Raw genomic sequence first — 21,509 nt, 5'->3', positions numbered from 1 at the left:
GGGACCTCTTCTAGTCCATTACATGTATAACTGCATATATCAAGATGGGATTCCTATTTCCAGTGAAGCTAGCTAAACACATTAGTAGAGGAGTATGATCAGAAAAGCCTGCTCAGTCCAATATATCCTACATTGAGTTTGTATTTGGCCAGGGGGTCTCAGTTCTAATAAATTAAAGAAGATATAATAGGTGAGACATAGGGATGTCAGAGGAAGCCTCACCATTGCAATATATTCAACAAAAATAAACCTATTGAAAGAAAATCCCATTCACGTCTGTTCTCATATATCAGCTTTGGGATGAGATAGGCTGAAAATAATCACACCCCTGTGTAAGCCAGGGCCTCCTTAATCAACAACGTGAATTTGGAAGAAATCTGAGTCGGTCAAGAATTTCATCTGAAAAAACACAAAGGGGTACCCCTTAGTATTTTTTGGGTGAAAAATGTGATCCACTCAGACCTTCATCAAACTCACACAGTGTGTCTTGGAGGTCATGACAAAAACAGTGGTGTGGTTATTTTCGCTCCACCACTTTCCAAAGCTGAGATATGGGGACCCCATCTAGTCCATAAAATTTATAACTGTATAATTATCATATCTCAGCTTTGGGATGAGATAGGCTGAAAATAATCACACCCATGTGTAAGCCAGGGCCTCCTTAATCAACAACGTGAATTTGGAAGAAATGTGAGTCGGTCAAAAATTTCATCTGAAAAAACACAAAGGGGTACCCCTTAGTATTTTTTTGGGTGTAAAATGTGACCCACTCAGATCGTCATCAAACTCACACAGTGTGTCTTGGAGGTCCTGACTAAAACAGTGGTGTGGTTATTTTCGCTCCACCCCTTTCCAAAGCTGAGATATGGGGACCTCTTCTAGTCCATTACATGTATAACTGCATATATCAAGATGGGATTCCTATTTCCAGTGAAGCTAGCTAAACACATTAGTAGAGGAGTATGATCACAAAAGCCTGCTCAGTCCAATATATCCTACATTGAATTTGTATTTGGCCAGGGGGTCTCAGTTCTAATAAATTAAAGAAGATATAATAGGTGAGACATAGGGATGTCAGAGGAAGCCTCACCATTGCAATATATTCAACAAAAGTAAACCTATTGAAAGAAAATCCCATTCACGTCTGTTCTCATATATCAGCTTTGGGATGAGATAGGCTGAAAATAATCACACCCCTGTGTAAGCCAGGGCCTCCTTAATCAACAACGTGAATTTGGAAGAAATCTGAGTCGGTCAAGAATTTCATCTGAAAAAACACAAAGGGGTACCCCTTAGTATTTTTTGGGTGTAAAATATGACCCACTCAGATCTTCATCAAACTCACACAATGTGTCTTGGAGGTCCTGACAAAAACAGTGGTGTGCTTATTTTCGCTCCACCACTTTCCAAAGCTGAGATATGGGGACCTCTTCTAGTCCATAAAATGTATAACTGTATAATTATAATATCTCAGCTTTGGGATGAGATAGGCTGAAAATAATCACACCCATGTGTAAGCCAGGGCCTCCTTAATCAACAACGTGAATTTGGAAGAAATGTGAGTCGGTCAAAAATTTCATCTGAAAAAACACAAAGGGGTACCCCTTAGTATTTTTTTGGGTGTAAAATGTGACCCACTCAGATCGTCATCAAACTCACACAGTGTGTCTTGGAGGTCCTGACTAAAACAGTGGTGTGGTTATTTTCGCTCCACCCCTTTCCAAAGCTGAGATATGGGGACCTCTTCTAGTCCATTACATGTATAACTGCATATATCAAGATGGGATTCCTATTTCCAGTGAAGCTAGCTAAACACATTAGTAGAGGAGTATGATCACAAAAGCCTGCTCAGTCCAATATATCCTACATTGAATTTGTATTTGGCCAGGGGGTCTCAGTTCTAATAAATTAAAGAAGATATAATAGGTGAGACATAGGGATGTCAGAGGAAGCCTCACCATTGCAATATATTCAACAAAAGTAAACCTATTGAAAGAAAATCCCATTCACGTCTGTTCTCATATATCAGCTTTGGGATGAGATAGGCTGAAAATAATCACACCCCTGTGTAAGCCAGGGCCTCCTTAATCAACAACGTGAATTTGGAAGAAATCTGAGTCGGTCAAGAATTTCATCTGAAAAAACACAAAGGGGTACCCCTTAGTATTTTTTGGGTGTAAAATATGACCCACTCAGATCTTCATCAAACTCACACAATGTGTCTTGGAGGTCCTGACAAAAACAGTGGTGTGCTTATTTTCGCTCCACCACTTTCCAAAGCTGAGATATGGGGACCTCTTCTAGTCCATAAAATGTATAACTGTATAATTATAATATCTCAGCTTTGGGATGAGATAGGCTGAAAATAATCACACCCCTGTGTAAGCCAGGGCCTCCTTAAACAACAACGTGAATTTGGAAGAAATCTGAGTAGGTCAAGAATTTCATCTGAAAAAACACAAAGGGGTACCCCTTAGTATTTTTTGGGTGAAAAATGTGATCCACTCAAACCTTCATCAAACTCACACAGTGTGTCTTGGAGGTCATGACAAAAACAGTGGTGTGGTTATTTTCGCTCCACCACTTTCCAAAGCTGAGATATTTGGACCCCATCTAGTCCATAAAATTTATAACTGTATAATTATCATATCTCAGCTTTGGGATGAGATAGGCTGAAAATAATCACACCCCTGTGTAAGCCAGGGCCTCCTTAAACAACAACGTGAATTTGGAAGAAATCTGAGTCGGTCGAGAATTTCGTCTGAAAAAACACAAAGGGGTACCCCTTAGTATTTTTTTTGGGTGAAACATGTGACCCACTCAGATCTTTATCAAGCTCACACAGTGTGTTTTGGAGGTCCTGACAAAAACAGTGGCGTGGTTATTTTTGCTCCACCACTTTCCAAAGCTGAGATATGGGGACCTCTTCTAGTCCATAAAATGTATAACAGTATAATTATCATTTCTCAGTTTTCGGATGAGATAGGCTGAAAATAATCACACCCCTGTGTAAGCCAGGGCCTCCTTAATCAACAACATGAATTCGGAAGAAATCTGAGTCGGTCAAGAATTTCGTCTGAAAAAACACAAAGGGGTACCCCTTAGTGTTTTTTGGGTGAAAAATGTGACCCACTTAGACCTTCATCAAACTCACACAGTGTGTCTTGGAGGTCATGACAAAAACAGTGGTGTGGTTATTTTCACTCCACCACTTTCCAAAGCTGAGATATTTGGACCCCATCTAGTCCATAAAATTTATAACTGTATAATTATCATATCTCAGCTTTGGGATGAGATAGGCTGAAAATAATCACACCCCTGTGTAAGCCAGGGTCTCTTTAAACAACAACGTGAATTTGGAAGAGATCTGAGTCGGTCAAGAATTTCGTCTGAAAAAACACAAAGGGGTACCCCTTAGTATTTTTTTGGGTGAAACATGTGACCCACTCAGATCTTTATCAAACTCACACAGTGTGTCTTGGAGGTCCTGACTAAAACAGTGGTGTGGTTATTTCCGCTCCACCACTTTCCAAAGCTGAGATATGGGGACCTCTTCTAGTCCATAAAATGTATAACTGTATAATTATAATATCTCAGATTTGGGATGAGATAGGCTGAAAATAATCACACCCATGTGTAAGCCAGGGCCTCCTTAATCAACAACGTGAATTTGGAAGAAATCTGAGGTGGTCAAAAATTTCATCTGAAAAAACACAAAGGGGTACCCCTTAGTATTTTTTGGGTGTAAAATATGACCCACTCAGGTCTTCATCAAACTCACACAATGTGTCTTGGAGGTCCTGACAAAAACAGTGGTGTGGTTATTTTCGCTCCACCACTTTCCAAAGCTGAGATATGGGGACCTCTTCTAGTCCATAAAATGTATAACTGTATAATTATAATATCTCAGCTTTGGGATGAGATAGGCTGAAAATAATCACACCCCGGTGTAAGCCAGGGCCTCCTTGATCAACAACGTGAATTTGGAAGAAATCTGAGTCGGTCAAGAATTTCATCTGAAAAAACACAAACGGGTACCCCTTAGTATTTTTTGGGTGAAAAATGTGATCCACTCAGACCTTCATCAAACTCACACAGTGTGTCTTGGAGGTCATGACAAAAACAGTGGTGTGGTTATTTTCGCTCCACCACTTTCCAAAGCTGAGATATTTGGACCCCATCTAGTCCATAAAATTTATAACTGTATAATTATCATATCTCAGCTTTGGGATGAGATAGGCTGAAAATAATCACACCCCTGTGTAAGCCAGGGCCTCCTTCAACAACAACGTGAATTTGGAAGAAATCTGAGTCGGTCAAGAATTTCGTCTGAAAAAACACAAAGGGGTACCCCTTAGTATTTTTTTGGGTGAAACATGTGACCCACTCAGATCTTTATCAAACTCACACAGTGTGTCTTGGAGGTCCTGACTAAAACAGTGGTGTGGTTATTTTCGCTCCACCCCTTTCCAAAGCTGAGATATGGGGACCTCTTCTAGTCCATAAAATGTATAACAGTATAATTATCATTTCTCAGCTTTGGGATGAGATATGCTGAAAATAATCACACCCCTGTGTAAGCCAGGGCCTCCTTAATCAACAACATGAATTCGGAAGAAATCTGAGTCGGTCAAGAATTTCATCTGAAAAAACACAAAGGGGTACCCCTTAGTATTTTTTGGGTGTAAAATATGACCCACTCAGATCTTCATCAAACTCACACAATGTGTCTTGGAGGTCCTGACAAAAACAGTGGTGTGGTTATTTTCGCTCCACCACTTTCCAAAGCTGAGATATGGGGACCTCTTCTAGTCCATAATATGTATAACTGTATAATTATCATATCTCAGCTTTGGGATGAGATAGGCTGAAAATAATCACACCCCTCTGTCAGCCAGGTCCTCCTTAATCAACAACGTGAATTTGGAAGAAATCTGAGTCGGTCAAGAATTTCGTCTGAAAAAACACAAAGGGGTACCCCTTAGTATTTTTTGGGTTAAAAATGTGACCCACTTAGACCTTCATCAAACTCACACAGTGTGTCTTGGAGGTCATGACAAAAACAGTGGTGTGGTTATTTTCACTCCACCACTTTCCAAAGCTGAGATATTTGGACCCCATCTAGTCCATAAAATTTATAACTGTATAATTATCATATCTCAGCTTTGGGATGAGATAGGCTGAAAATAATCACACCCCTCTGTCAGCCAGGGCCTCCTTAATCAACAACGTGAATTTGGAAGAAATCTGAGTCGGTCAAAAATTTTGTCTGAAAAAACACAAAGGGGTACCCCTTAGTATTTTTTTGGGTGAAAAATGTGACCTCTTCAGATCTTCTTCAAACCCACACAGTGTGTCTTGCAGGTCCTGTTAAAGAGAGTGGTGTGGTTATTTTTGCTCTACCACTTGCCAAACTCAGATATGGGGACCTCTTCTAGTCCATTACATGTATAACTGCATATATCAAGATGGGATTCCTATTTCCAGTGAAGCTAGCTAAACACATTAGTAGAGGAGTATGATCACAAAAGCCTGCTCAGTCCAATATATCCTACATTGAATTTGTATTTGGCCAGGGGGTCTCAGTTCTAATAAATTAAAGAAGATATAATAGGTGAGACATAGGGATGTCAGAGGAAGCCTCACCATTGCAATATATTCAACAAAAATAAACCTATTGAAAGAAAATCCCATTCACGTCTGTTCTCATATATCAGCTTTGGGATGAGATAGACTGAAAATAATCACACCACTGTGTAAGCCAGGGCCTCCTTAATCAACAACGTGAATTTGGAAGAAATCTGAGTCGGTCAAGAATTTCATCTGAAAAAACACAAAGGGGTACCCCTTAGTATTTTTTGGGTGAAAAATGTGATCCACTCAGACCTTCATCAAACTCACACAGTGTGTCTTGGAGGTCATGACAAAAACAGTGGTGTGGTTATTTTTGCTCCACCCCTTTCCAAAGCTGAGATATGGGGACCTCTTCTAGTCCATAAAATGTATAACAGTATAATTATCATTTCTCAGCTTTCGGATGAGATAGGCTGAAAATAATCACACCCATGTGTAAGCCAGGGCCTCCTTAATCAACAACGTGAATTTGGAAGAAATCTGAGGTGGTCAAAAATTTCGTCTGAAAAAACACAAAGGGGTACCCCTTAGTATTTTTTTTGGGTGAAACATGTGACCCACTCAGATCTTTATCAAGCTCACACAGTGTGTTTTGGAGGTCCTGACAAAAACAGTGGCGTGGTTATTTTTGCTCCACCACTTTCCAAAGCTGAGATATGGGGACCTCTTCTAGTCCATAAAATGTATAACAGTATAATTATCATTTCTCAGTTTTCGGATGAGATAGGCTGAAAATAATCACACCCCTGTGTAAGCCAGGGCCTCCTTAATCAACAACATGAATTCGGAAGAAATCTGAGTCGGTCAAGAATTTCGTCTGAAAAAACACAAAGGGGTACCCCTTAGTGTTTTTTGGGTGAAAAATGTGACCCACTTAGACCTTCATCAAACTCACACAGTGTGTCTTGGAGGTCATGACAAAAACAGTGGTGTGGTTATTTTCACTCCACCACTTTCCAAAGCTGAGATATTTGGACCCCATCTAGTCCATAAAATTTATAACTGTATAATTATCATATCTCAGCTTTGGGATGAGATAGGCTGAAAATAATCACACCCCTGTGTAAGCCAGGGTCTCTTTAAACAACAACGTGAATTTGGAAGAGATCTGAGTCGGTCAAGAATTTCGTCTGAAAAAACACAAAGGGGTACCCCTTAGTATTTTTTTGGGTGAAACATGTGACCCACTCAGATCTTTATCAAACTCACACAGTGTGTCTTGGAGGTCCTGACTAAAACAGTGGTGTGGTTATTTCCGCTCCACCACTTTCCAAAGCTGAGATATGGGGACCTCTTCTAGTCCATAAAATGTATAACTGTATAATTATAATATCTCAGATTTGGGATGAGATAGGCTGAAAATAATCACACCCATGTGTAAGCCAGGGCCTCCTTAATCAACAACGTGAATTTGGAAGAAATCTGAGGTGGTCAAAAATTTCATCTGAAAAAACACAAAGGGGTACCCCTTAGTATTTTTTGGGTGTAAAATATGACCCACTCAGGTCTTCATCAAACTCACACAATGTGTCTTGGAGGTCCTGACAAAAACAGTGGTGTGGTTATTTTCGCTCCACCACTTTCCAAAGCTGAGATATGGGGACCTCTTCTAGTCCATAAAATGTATAACTGTATAATTATAATATCTCAGCTTTGGGATGAGATAGGCTGAAAATAATCACACCCCGGTGTAAGCCAGGGCCTCCTTGATCAACAACGTGAATTTGGAAGAAATCTGAGTCGGTCAAGAATTTCATCTGAAAAAACACAAACGGGTACCCCTTAGTATTTTTTGGGTGAAAAATGTGATCCACTCAGACCTTCATCAAACTCACACAGTGTGTCTTGGAGGTCATGACAAAAACAGTGGTGTGGTTATTTTCGCTCCACCACTTTCCAAAGCTGAGATATTTGGACCCCATCTAGTCCATAAAATTTATAACTGTATAATTATCATATCTCAGCTTTGGGATGAGATAGGCTGAAAATAATCACACCCCTGTGTAAGCCAGGGCCTCCTTCAACAACAACGTGAATTTGGAAGAAATCTGAGTCGGTCAAGAATTTCGTCTGAAAAAACACAAAGGGGTACCCCTTAGTATTTTTTTGGGTGAAACATGTGACCCACTCAGATCTTTATCAAACTCACACAGTGTGTCTTGGAGGTCCTGACTAAAACAGTGGTGTGGTTATTTTCGCTCCACCCCTTTCCAAAGCTGAGATATGGGGACCTCTTCTAGTCCATAAAATGTATAACAGTATAATTATCATTTCTCAGCTTTGGGATGAGATATGCTGAAAATAATCACACCCCTGTGTAAGCCAGGGCCTCCTTAATCAACAACATGAATTCGGAAGAAATCTGAGTCGGTCAAGAATTTCATCTGAAAAAACACAAAGGGGTACCCCTTAGTATTTTTTGGGTGTAAAATATGACCCACTCAGATCTTCATCAAACTCACACAATGTGTCTTGGAGGTCCTGACAAAAACAGTGGTGTGGTTATTTTCGCTCCACCACTTTCCAAAGCTGAGATATGGGGACCTCTTCTAGTCCATAATATGTATAACTGTATAATTATCATATCTCAGCTTTGGGATGAGATAGGCTGAAAATAATCACACCCCTCTGTCAGCCAGGTCCTCCTTAATCAACAACGTGAATTTGGAAGAAATCTGAGTCGGTCAAGAATTTCGTCTGAAAAAACACAAAGGGGTACCCCTTAGTATTTTTTGGGTTAAAAATGTGACCCACTTAGACCTTCATCAAACTCACACAGTGTGTCTTGGAGGTCATGACAAAAACAGTGGTGTGGTTATTTTCACTCCACCACTTTCCAAAGCTGAGATATTTGGACCCCATCTAGTCCATAAAATTTATAACTGTATAATTATCATATCTCAGCTTTGGGATGAGATAGGCTGAAAATAATCACACCCCTCTGTCAGCCAGGGCCTCCTTAATCAACAACGTGAATTTGGAAGAAATCTGAGTCGGTCAAAAATTTTGTCTGAAAAAACACAAAGGGGTACCCCTTAGTATTTTTTTGGGTGAAAAATGTGACCTCTTCAGATCTTCTTCAAACCCACACAGTGTGTCTTGCAGGTCCTGTTAAAGAGAGTGGTGTGGTTATTTTTGCTCTACCACTTGCCAAACTCAGATATGGGGACCTCTTCTAGTCCATTACATGTATAACTGCATATATCAAGATGGGATTCCTATTTCCAGTGAAGCTAGCTAAACACATTAGTAGAGGAGTATGATCACAAAAGCCTGCTCAGTCCAATATATCCTACATTGAATTTGTATTTGGCCAGGGGGTCTCAGTTCTAATAAATTAAAGAAGATATAATAGGTGAGACATAGGGATGTCAGAGGAAGCCTCACCATTGCAATATATTCAACAAAAATAAACCTATTGAAAGAAAATCCCATTCACGTCTGTTCTCATATATCAGCTTTGGGATGAGATAGACTGAAAATAATCACACCACTGTGTAAGCCAGGGCCTCCTTAATCAACAACGTGAATTTGGAAGAAATCTGAGTCGGTCAAGAATTTCATCTGAAAAAACACAAAGGGGTACCCCTTAGTATTTTTTGGGTGAAAAATGTGATCCACTCAGACCTTCATCAAACTCACACAGTGTGTCTTGGAGGTCATGACAAAAACAGTGGTGTGGTTATTTTTGCTCCACCCCTTTCCAAAGCTGAGATATGGGGACCTCTTCTAGTCCATAAAATGTATAACAGTATAATTATCATTTCTCAGCTTTCGGATGAGATAGGCTGAAAATAATCACACCCATGTGTAAGCCAGGGCCTCCTTAATCAACAACGTGAATTTGGAAGAAATCTGAGGTGGTCAAAAATTTCATCTGAAAAAACACAAAGGGGTACCCCTTAGTATTTTTTGGGTGTAAAATATGACCCACTCAGATCTTCATCAAACTCACACAATGTGTCTTGGAGGTCCTGACAAAAACAGTGGTGTGGTTATTTTCGCTCCACCACTTTCCAAAGCTGAGATATGGGGACCTCTTCTAGTCCATAAAATGTATAACTGTATAATTATAATATCTCAGCTTTGGGATGAGATAGGCTGAAAATAATCACACCCCGGTGTAAGCCAGGGCCTCCTTGATCAACAACGTGAATTTGGAAGAAATCTGAGTCGGTCAAGAATTTCATCTGAAAAAACACAAAGGGGTACCCCTTAGTATTTTTTGGGTGAAAAATGTGATCCACTCAGACCTTCATCAAACTCACACAGTGTGTCTTGGAGGTCATGACAAAAACAGTGGTGTGGTTATTTTCGCTCCACCACTTTCCAAAGCTGAGATATTTGGACCCCATCTAGTCCATAAAATTTATAACTGTATAATTATCATATCTCAGCTTTGGGATGAGATAGGCTGAAAATAATCACACCCCTGTGTAAGCCAGGGCCTCCTTAAACAACATCGTGAATTTGGAAGAAATCTGAGTCGGTCAAGAATTTCGTCTGAAAAAACACAAAGGGGTACCCCTTAGTATTTTTTTGGGTGAAACATGTGACCCACTCAGATCTTTATCAAACTCACACAGTGTGTCTTGGAGGTCCTGACTAAAACAGTGGTGTGGTTATTTTCGCTCCACCCCTTTCCAAAGCTGAGATATGGGGACCTCTTCTAGTCCATAAAATGTATAACAGTATAATTATCATTTCTCAGTTTTCGGATGAGATAGGCTGAAAATAATCACACCCCTGTGTAAGCCAGGGCCTCCTTAATCAACAACATGAATTCGGAAGAAATCTGAGTCGGTCAAGAATTTCGTCTGAAAAAACACAAAGGGGTACCCCTTAGTATTTTTTGGGTGAAAAATGTGACCCACTTAGACCTTCATCAAACTCACACAGTGTGTCTTGGAGGTCATGACAAAAACAGTGGTGTGGTTATTTTCACTCCACCACTTTCCAAAGCTGAGATATTTGGACCCCATCTAGTCCATAAATATTATAACTGTATAATTATCATATCTCAGCTTTGGGATGAGATAGGCTGAAAATAATCACACCCCTGTGTAAGCCAGGGCCTCCTTAAACAACAACGCGAATTTGGAAGAGATCTGAGTCGGTCAAGAATTTCGTCTGAAGAAACACAAAGGGGTACCCCTTAGTATTTTTTTGGGTGAAACATGTGACCCATTCAGATCTTTATCAAACTCACGCAGTGTGTCTTGGAGGTCCTGACTAAAACAGTGGTGTGGTTATTTTCGCTCCACCACTTTCTAAAGCTGAGATATTTGGACCCCATCTAGTCCATAAAATTTATAACTGTATAATTATCATATCTCAGCTTTGGGATGAGATAGGCTGAAAATAATCACACCCCTCTGTCAGCCAGGGCCTCCTTAATCAACAACGTGAATTTGGAAGAAATCTGAGTCGGTCAAAAATTTTGTCTGAAAAAACACAAAGGGGTACCCCTTAGTATTTTTTTGGGTGAAAAATGTGACCTCTTCAGATCTTCTTCAAACCCACACAGTGTGTCTTGCAGGTCCTGTTAAAGAGAGTGGTGTGGTTATTTTTGCTCTACCACTTGCCAAACTCAGATATGGGGACCTCTTCTAGTCCATTACATGTATAACTGCATATATCAAGATGGGATTCCTATTTCCAGTGAAGCTAGCTAAACACATTAGTAGAGGAGTATGATCACAAAAGCCTGCTCAGTCCAATATATCCTACATTGAATTTGTATTTGGCCAGGGGGTCTCAGTTCTAATAAATTAAAGAAGATATAATAGGTGAGACATAGGGATGTCAGAGGAAGCCTCACCATTGCAATATATTCAACAAAAATAAACCTATTGAAAGAAAATCCCATTCACGTCTGTTCTCATATATCAGCTTTGGGATGAGATAGACTGAAAATAATCACACCACTGTGTAAGCCAGGGCCTCCTTAATCAACAACGTGAATTTGGAAGAAATCTGAGTCGGTCAAGAATTTCATCTGAAAAAACACAAAGGGGTACCCCTTAGTATTTTTTGGGTGAAAAATGTGATCCACTCAGACCTTCATCAAACTCACACAGTGTGTCTTGGAGGTCATGACAAAAACAGTGGTGTGGTTATTTTTGCTCCACCCCTTTCCAAAGCTGAGATATGGGGACCTCTTCTAGTCCATAAAATGTATAACAGTATAATTATCATTTCTCAGCTTTCGGATGAGATAGGCTGAAAATAATCACACCCATGTGTAAGCCAGGGCCTCCTTAATCAACAACGTGAATTTGGAAGAAATCTGAGGTGGTCAAAAATTTCATCTGAAAAAACACAAAGGGGTACCCCTTAGTATTTTTTGGGTGTAAAATATGACCCACTCAGATCTTCATCAAACTCACACAATGTGTCTTGGAGGTCCTGACAAAAACAGTGGTGTGGTTATTTTCGCTCCACCACTTTCCAAAGCTGAGATATGGGGACCTCTTCTAGTCCATAAAATGTATAACTGTATAATTATAATATCTCAGCTTTGGGATGAGATAGGCTGAAAATAATCACACCCCGGTGTAAGCCAGGGCCTCCTTGATCAACAACGTGAATTTGGAAGAAATCTGAGTCGGTCAAGAATTTCATCTGAAAAAACACAAAGGGGTACCCCTTAGTATTTTTTGGGTGAAAAATGTGATCCACTCAGACCTTCATCAAACTCACACAGTGTGTCTTGGAGGTCATGACAAAAACAGTGGTGTGGTTATTTTCGCTCCACCACTTTCCAAAGCTGAGATATTTGGACCCCATCTAGTCCATAAAATTTATAACTGTATAATTATCATATCTCAGCTTTGGGATGAGATAGGCTGAAAATAATCACACCCCTGTGTAAGCCAGGGCCTCCTTAAACAACATCGTGAATTTGGAAGAAATCTGAGTCGGTCAAGAATTTCGTCTGAAAAAACACAAAGGGGTACCCCTTAGTATTTTTTTGGGTGAAACATGTGACCCACTCAGATCTTTATCAAACTCACACAGTGTGTCTTGGAGGTCCTGACTAAAACAGTGGTGTGGTTATTTTCGCTCCACCCCTTTCCAAAGCTGAGATATGGGGACCTCTTCTAGTCCATAAAATGTATAACAGTATAATTATCATTTCTCAGTTTTCGGATGAGATAGGCTGAAAATAATCACACCCCTGTGTAAGCCAGGGCCTCCTTAATCAACAACATGAATTCGGAAGAAATCTGAGTCGGTCAAGAATTTCGTCTGAAAAAACACAAAGGGGTACCCCTTAGTATTTTTTGGGTGAAAAATGTGACCCACTTAGACCTTCATCAAACTCACACAGTGTGTCTTGGAGGTCATGACAAAAACAGTGGTGTGGTTATTTTCACTCCACCACTTTCCAAAGCTGAGATATTTGGACCCCATCTAGTCCATAAATATTATAACTGTATAATTATCATATCTCAGCTTTGGGATGAGATAGGCTGAAAATAATCACACCCCTGTGTAAGCCAGGGCCTCCTTAAACAACAACGCGAATTTGGAAGAGATCTGAGTCGGTCAAGAATTTCGTCTGAAGAAACACAAAGGGGTACCCCTTAGTATTTTTTTGGGTGAAACATGTGACCCATTCAGATCTTTATCAAACTCACGCAGTGTGTCTTGGAGGTCCTGACTAAAACAGTGGTGTGGTTATTTTCGCTCCACCACTTTCTAAAGCTGAGATATGGGGACCTCTTCTAGTCCATAAAATGTATAACTGTATAATTATCATATCTCAGCTTTGGGATGAGATAGGCTGAAAATAATCACACCCCTGTGTAAGCCAGGGCCTCCTTAATCAACAACGTGAATTTGGAAGAAATCTGAGGTGGTCAAGAATTTCATCTGAAAAAACACAAAGGGGAACCCCTTAGTATTTTTTTGGGTGAAACATGTGACCCACTCAGATCTTTATCAAACTCACACAGTGTGTCTTGGAGGTCATGACAAAAACAGTGGTGTGGTTATTTTCGCTCCACCACTTTCCAAAGCTGAGATATGGGGACCCCATCTAGTCCATAAAATGTATAACTGTATAATTATAATATCTCAGCTTTGGGATGAGATAGGCTGAAAATAATCACACCCCGGTATAAGCCAGGGCCTCCTTGATCAGCAACATGAATTTGGAAGAAATCTGAGTCGGTCAAGAAGTTCATCTGAAAAAACACAAAGGGGTACCCCTTAGTATTTTTTTGGTGTAAAATGTGACCCACTCAGATCGTCATCAAACTCACACAGTGTGTCTTGGAGGTCCTGACTAAAACAGTGGTGTGGTTATTTTTGCTCCACCCCTTTCCAAAGCTGAGATATGGGGACCTCTTCTAGTCCATAAAATGTATAACTGTATAATTATCATATCTCAGCTTTGGGATGAGATAGGCTGAAAATAATCACACCCCTCTGTCAGCCAGGGCCTCCTTAATCAACAACGTGAATTTGGAAGAAATCTGAGTCGGTCAAAAATTTTGTCTGAAAAAACACAAAGGGGTACCCCTTAGTATTTTTTTGGGTGAAAAATGTGACCTCTTCAGATCTTCTTCAAACCCACACAGTGTGTCTTGCAGGTCCTGTTAAAGAGAGTGGTGTGGTTATTTTTGCTCTACCACTTGCCAAACTCAGATATGGGGACCTCTTCTAGTCCATTACATGTATAACTGCATATATCAAGATGGGATTCCTATTTCCAGTGAAGCTAGCTAAACACATTAGTAGAGGAGTATGATCACAAAAGCCTGCTCAGTCCAATATATCCTACATTGAATTTGTATTTGGCCAGGGGGTCTCAGTTCTAATAAATTAAAGAAGATATAATAGGTGAGACATAGGGATGTCAGAGGAAGCCTCACCATTGCAATATATTCAACAAAAATAAACCTATTGAAAGAAAATCCCATTCACGTCTGTTCTCATATATCAGCTTTGGGATGAGATAGACTGAAAATAATCACACCCATGTGTAAGCCAGGGCCTCCTTAATCAACAACGTGAATTTGGAAGAAATCTGAGGTGGTCAAAAATTTCATCTGAAAAAACACAAAGGGGTACCCCTTAGTATTTTTTGGGTGTAAAATATGACCCACTCAGATCTTCATCAAACTCACACAATGTGTCTTGGAGGTCCTGACAAAAACAGTGGTGTGGTTATTTTCGCTCCACCACTTTCCAAAGCTGAGATATGGGGACCTCTTCTAGTCCATAAAATGTATAACTGTATAATTATAATATCTCAGCTTTGGGATGAGATAGGCTGAAAATAATCACACCCCGGTGTAAGCCAGGGCCTCCTTGATCAACAACGTGAATTTGGAAGAAATCTGAGTCGGTCAAGAATTTCATCTGAAAAAACACAAAGGGGTACCCCTTAGTATTTTTTGGGTGAAAAATGTGATCCACTCAGACCTTCATCAAACTCACACAGTGTGTCTTGGAGGTCATGACAAAAACAGTGGTGTGGTTATTTTCGCTCCACCACTTTCCAAAGCTGAGATATTTGGACCCCATCTAGTCCATAAAATTTATAACTGTATAATTATCATATCTCAGCTTTGGGATGAGATAGGCTGAAAATAATCACACCCCTGTGTAAGCCAGGGCCTCCTTAAACAACATCGTGAATTTGGAAGAAATCTGAGTCGGTCAAGAATTTCGTCTGAAAAAACACAAAGGGGTACCCCTTAGTATTTTTTTGGGTGAAACATGTGACCCACTCAGATCTTTATCAAACTCACACAGTGTGTCTTGGAGGTCCTGACTAAAACAGTGGTGTGGTTATTTTCGCTCCACCCCTTTCCAAAGCTGAGATATGGGGACCTCTTCTAGTCCATAAAATGTATAACAGTATAATTATCATTTCTCAGTTTTCGGATGAGATAGGCTGAAAATAATCACACCCCTGTGTAAGCCAGGGCCTCCTTAATCAACAACATGAATTCGGAAGAAATCTGAGTCGGTCAAGAATTTCGTCTGAAAAAACACAAAGGGGTACCCCTTAGTATTTTTTGGGTGAAAAATGTGACCCACTTAGACCTTCATCAAACTCACACAGTGTGTCTTGGAGGTCATGACAAAAACAGTGGTGTGGTTATTTTCACTCCACCACTTTCCAAAGCTGAGATATTTGGACCCCATCTAGTCCATAAATATTATAACTGTATAATTATCATATCTCAGCTTTGGGATGAGATAGGCTGAAAATAATCACACCCCTGTGTAAGCCAGGGCCTCCTTAAACAACAACGCGAATTTGGAAGAGATCTGAGTCGGTCAAGAATTTCGTCTGAAAAAACACAAAGGGGTACCCCTTAGTATTTTTTTGGGTGAAACATGTGACCCATTCAGATCTTTATCAAACTCACGCAGTGTGTCTTGGAGGTCCTGACTAAAACAGTGGTGTGGTTATTTTCGCTCCACCACTTTCTAAAGCTGAGATATGGGGACCTCTTCTAGTCCATAAAATGTATAACTGTATAATTATCATATCTCAGCTTTGGGATGAGATAGGCTGAAAATAATCACACCCCTGTGTAAGCCAGGGCCTCCTTAATCAACAACGTGAATTTGGAAGAAATCTGAGGTGGTCAAGAATTTCATCTGAAAAAACACAAAGGGGAACCCCTTAGTATTTTTTTGGGTGAAACATGTGACCCACTCAGATCTTTATCAAACTCACACAGTGTGTCTTGGAGGTCATGACAAAAACAGTGGTGTGGTTATTTTCGCTCCACCACTTTCCAAAGCTGAGATATGGGGACCCCATCTAGTCCATAAAATGTATAACTGTATAATTATAATATCTCAGCTTTGGGATGAGATAGGCTGAAAATAATCACACCCCGGTATAAGCCAGGGCCTCCTTGATCAGCAACATGAATTTGGAAGAAATCTGAGTCGGTCAAGAAGTTCATCTGAAAAAACACAAAGGGGTACCCCTTAGTATTTTTTTGGTGTAAAATGTGACCCACTCAGATCGTCATCAAACTCACACAGTGTGTCTTGGAGGTCCTGACTAAAACAGTGGTGTGGTTATTTTTGCTCCACCCCTTTCCAAAGCTGAGATATGGGGACCTCTTCTAGTCCATAAAATGTATAACTGTATAATTATCATATCTCAGCTTTGGGATGAGATAGGCTGAAAATAATCACACCCCTCTGTCAGCCAGGGCCTCCTTAATCAACAATGTGAATTTGGAAGAAATCTGAGTCGGTCAAAAATTTTGTCTGAAAAAACACAAAGGGGTACCCCTTAGTATTTTTTTGGGTGAAAAATGTGACCTCTTCAGATCTTCTTCAAACCCACACAGTGTGTCTTGCAGGTCCTGTTAAAGACAGTGGTGTGGTTATTTTTGCTCTACCACTTGCCAAACTGAGATATGGGGACCTCTTCTAGTCCATTACATGTATAACTGCATATATCAAGATGGGATTCCTATTTCCAGTGAAGCTAGCTAAACACATTAGTAGAGGAGTATGATCACAAAAGCCTGCTCAGTCCAATATATCCTACATTGAATTTGTATTTGGCCAGGGGGTCTCAGTTCTAATAAATTAAAGAAGATATAATAGGTGAGACATAGGGATGTCAGAGGAAGCCTCACCATTGCAATATATTCAACAAAAATAAACCTATTGAAAGAAAATCCCATTCACGTCTGTTCTCATATATCAGCTTTGGGATGAGATAGGCTGAAAATAATCACACCCCTGTGTAAGCCAGGGCCTCCTTAATCAACAACGTGAATTTGGAAGAAATCTGAGGTGGTCAAGAATTTCATCTGAAAAAACACAAAGGGGAACCCCTTAGTATTTTTTTGGGTGAAACATGTGACCCACTCAGATCTTTATCAAACTCACACAGTGTGTCTTGGAGGTCATGACAAAAACAGTGGTGTGGTTATTTTCGCTCCACCACTTTCCAAAGCTGAGATATGGGGACCCCATCTAGTCCATAAAATGTATTTCTGTATAATTATAATATCTCAGCTTTGGGATGAGATAGGCTGAAAATAATCACACCCCTCTGTCAGCCAGGGCCTCCTTAATCAACAACGTGAATTTGGAAGAAATCTGAGTCGGTCAAAAATTTTGTCTGAAAAAACACAAAGGGGTACCCCTTAGTATTTTTTTGGGTGAAAAATGTGACCTCTTCAGATCTTCTTCAAACCCACACAGTGTGTCTTGCAGGTCCTGTTAAAGACAGTGGTGTGGTTATTTTTGCTCTACCACTTGCCAAACTGAGATATGGGGACCTCTTCTAGTCCATTACATGTATAACTGCATATATCAAGATGGGATTCCTATTTCCAGTGAAGCTAGCTAAACACATTAGTAGAGGAGTATGATCACAAAAGCCTGCTCAGTCCAATATATCCTACATTGAATTTGTATTTGGCCAGGGGGTCTCAGTTCTAATAAATTAAAGAAGATATAATAGGTGAGACATAGGGATGTCAGAGGAAGCCTCACCATTGCAATATATTCAACAAAAATAAACCTATTGAAAGAAAATCCCATTCACGTCTGTTCTCATATATCAGCTTTGGGATGAGATAGGCTGAAAATAATCACACCCCTGTGTAAGCCAGGGCCTCCTTAATCAACAACGTGAATTTGGAAGAAATCTGAGGTGGTCAAGAATTTCATCTAAAAAAACACAAAGGGGTACCCCTTAGTATTTTTTGGGTGTAAAATATGACCCACTCAGATCTTCATCAAACTCACACAATGTGTCTTGGAGGTCCTGACAAAAACAGTGGCGTGGTTATTTTCGCTCCACCACTTTCCAAAGCTGAGATATTTGGACCCCATCTAGTCCATAAAATGTATAACTGTATAATTATCATATCTCAGCTTTGGGATGAGATAGGCTGAAAATAATCACACCCCTGTGTAAGCCAGGGCCTCCTTAAACAACAACGTGAATTTGGAAGAAATCTGAGTCGGTCAAGAATTTCATCTGAAAAAACACAAAGGGGTACCCCTTAGTATTTTTTTGGGTGAAACATGTGACCCACTCAGATCTTTATCAAACTCACACAGTGTGTCTTGGAGGTCATGACAAAAACAGTGGTGTGGTTATTTTCGCTCCACCACTTTCCAAAGCTGAGATATGGGGACCCCATCTAGTCCATAAAATGTATAACTGTATAATTATCATATCTCAGCTTTGGGATGAGATAGGCTGAAAATAATCACACCCATGTGTAAGCCAGGGCCTCCTTGATCAGCAACATGAATTTGGAAGAAATCTGAGTCGGTCAAGAATTTCATCTGAAAAAACACAAAGGGGTACCCCTTAGTATTTTTTGGGTGAAAAATGTGATCCACTCAGACCTTCATCAAACTCACACAGTGTGTCTTGGAGGTCATGACAAAAACAGTGGTGTGGTTATTTTCGCTCCACCACTTTCCAAAGCTGAGATATTTGGACCCCATCTAGTCCATAAAATTTATAACTGTATAATTATCATATCTCAGCTTTGGGATGAGATAGGCTGAAAATAATCACACCCCTGTGTAAGCCAGGGCCTCCTTAAACAACAACGTGAATTTGGAAGAAATCTGAGTCGGTCAAGAATTTCATCTGATAAAACACAACGGGGTACCCCTTAGTATTTTTTGGGTGAAAAATGTGATCCACTCAGACCTTCATCAAACTCACACAGTGTGTCTTGGAGGTCATGACAAAAACAGTGGTGTGGTTATTTTCGCTCCACCACTTTCCAAAGCTGAGATATTTGGACCCCATCTAGTCCATAAAATTTATAACTGTATAATTATCATATCTCAGCTTTGGGATGAGATAGGCTGAAAATAATCACACCCCTGTGTAAGCCAGGGCCTCCTTAAACAACAACGTGAATTTGGAAGAAATCTGAGTCGGTCAAGAATTTCGTCTGAAAAAACACAAAGGGTTACGTACCCCTTAGTATTTTTTTGGGTGAAACATGTGACCCACTCAGATCTTTATCAAACTCACACAGTGTGTCTTGGAGGTCCTGACAAAAACAGTGGTGTGGTTATTTTCGCTCCACCACTTTCCAAAGCTGAGATATGGGGACCCCATCTAGTCCATAAAATGTATAACTGTATAATTATAATATCTCAGCTTTGGGATGAGATAGGCTGAAAATAATCACACCCCGGTGTAAGCCAGGGCCTCCTTGATCAGCAACATGAATTTGGAAGAAATCTGAGTCGGTTAAGAATTTCATCTGAAAAAACACAAAGGGGTACCCCTTAGTATTTTTTGGGTGAAAAATGTGACCCACTCAGACCTTCATCAAACTCACACAGTGTGTCTTGGAGGTCATTACAAAAACAGTGGTGTGGTTATTTTCGCTCCACCACTTTCCAAAGCTGAGATATGGGGACCCCATCTAGTCCATAAAATGTATAACTGTATAATTATCATATCTCAGCTTTGGGATGAGATAGGGTGAAAATAATCACACCCATGTGTAAGCCAGGGCCTCCTTAATCAACAACGTGAATTTGGAAGAAATCTGAGGTGGTCAAAAATTTCATCTGAAAAAACACAAAGGGGTACCCCTTAGTATTTTTTTGGGTGAAACATGTGACCCACTCAGATCTTCATCAAACTCACACAGTGTGTCTTGGAGGTCCTGACAAAAACAGTGGCGTGGTTATTTTTGCTCCACCACTTTCCAAAGCTGAGATATGGGGACCTCTTCTAGTCCATAAAATGTATAACTGTATAATTATAATATCTCAGCTTTGGGATGAGATAGGCTAAAAATAATCACACCCATGTGTAAGCCAGGGCCTCCTTAAACAACAACGTGAATTTGGAAGAAATCTGAGTCGGTCAAGAATTTCATCTGAAAAAACACAAAGGGGTACCCTTAGTATTTTTTTGGGTGAAAAATGTGACCTCTTCAGATCTTTTTCAAACCCACACAGTGTGGAAGGCAGGTCCTGTTAAAGACAGTGGTGTGGTTATTTTTGCTCTACCACTTGCCAAACTAAAATATGGGGACCTCTTCTAGTCCATTACATGTATAACTGCATCAAGATGGGATTCCTATTTCCAGTGAAGCTAGCTAAACACATTAGTAGAGGAGTATGATCAGAAAAGCCTGCTCAGTCCAATGTATCCTACATTGAATTTGTATTTGGCCAGGGGGTCTCAGTTCTAATAAATTAAAGAAGATATAATAGGTGAGACATAGGGATGTCAGAGGAAGCCTCACCATTGCAATATATTCAACAAAAATAAACCTATTGAAAGAAAATCCCATTCACGTCTGTTCTCATATATCAGCTTTGGGATGAGATAGGCTGAAAATAAACACACCCCTGTGTAAGCCAGGGCCTCCCTAATCAACAACGTGAATTTGGAAGAAATCTGAGTCGGTCAAGAATTTCATCTGAAAAAACACAAAGGGGTACCCCTTAGTATTTTTTGGGTGAAAAATGTGATCCACTCAGACCTTCATCAAACTCACACAGTGTGTCTTGGAGGTCATGACAAAAACAGTGGTGTGGTTATTTTCGCTCCACCACTTTCCAAAGCTGAGATATTTGGACCCCATCTAGTCCATAAAATTTATAACTGTATAATTATCATATCTCAGCTTTGGGATGAGATAGGCTGAAAATAATCACACCCCTGTGTAAGCCAGGGCCTCCTTAAACAACAACGCGAATTTGGAAGAGATCTGAGTCGGTCAAGAATTTCGTCTGAAAAAACACAAAGGGGTACCCCTTAGTATTTTTTTGGGTGAAACATGTGACCCATTCAGATCTTTATCAAACTCACGCAGTGTGTCTTGGAGGTCCTGACTAAAACAGTGGTGTGGTTATTTTCGCTCCACCACTTT

The sequence above is a fragment of the Hoplias malabaricus genome, chromosome 17, assembly GCF_029633855.1.
Source record: "Hoplias malabaricus isolate fHopMal1 chromosome 17, fHopMal1.hap1, whole genome shotgun sequence".
In the NCBI taxonomy this organism is placed as follows: Eukaryota; Metazoa; Chordata; class Actinopteri; order Characiformes; family Erythrinidae; genus Hoplias; species Hoplias malabaricus.
The sequence above is the reverse complement of the archived record's forward strand: the minus strand, read 5'-3'. Positions refer to the sequence as shown.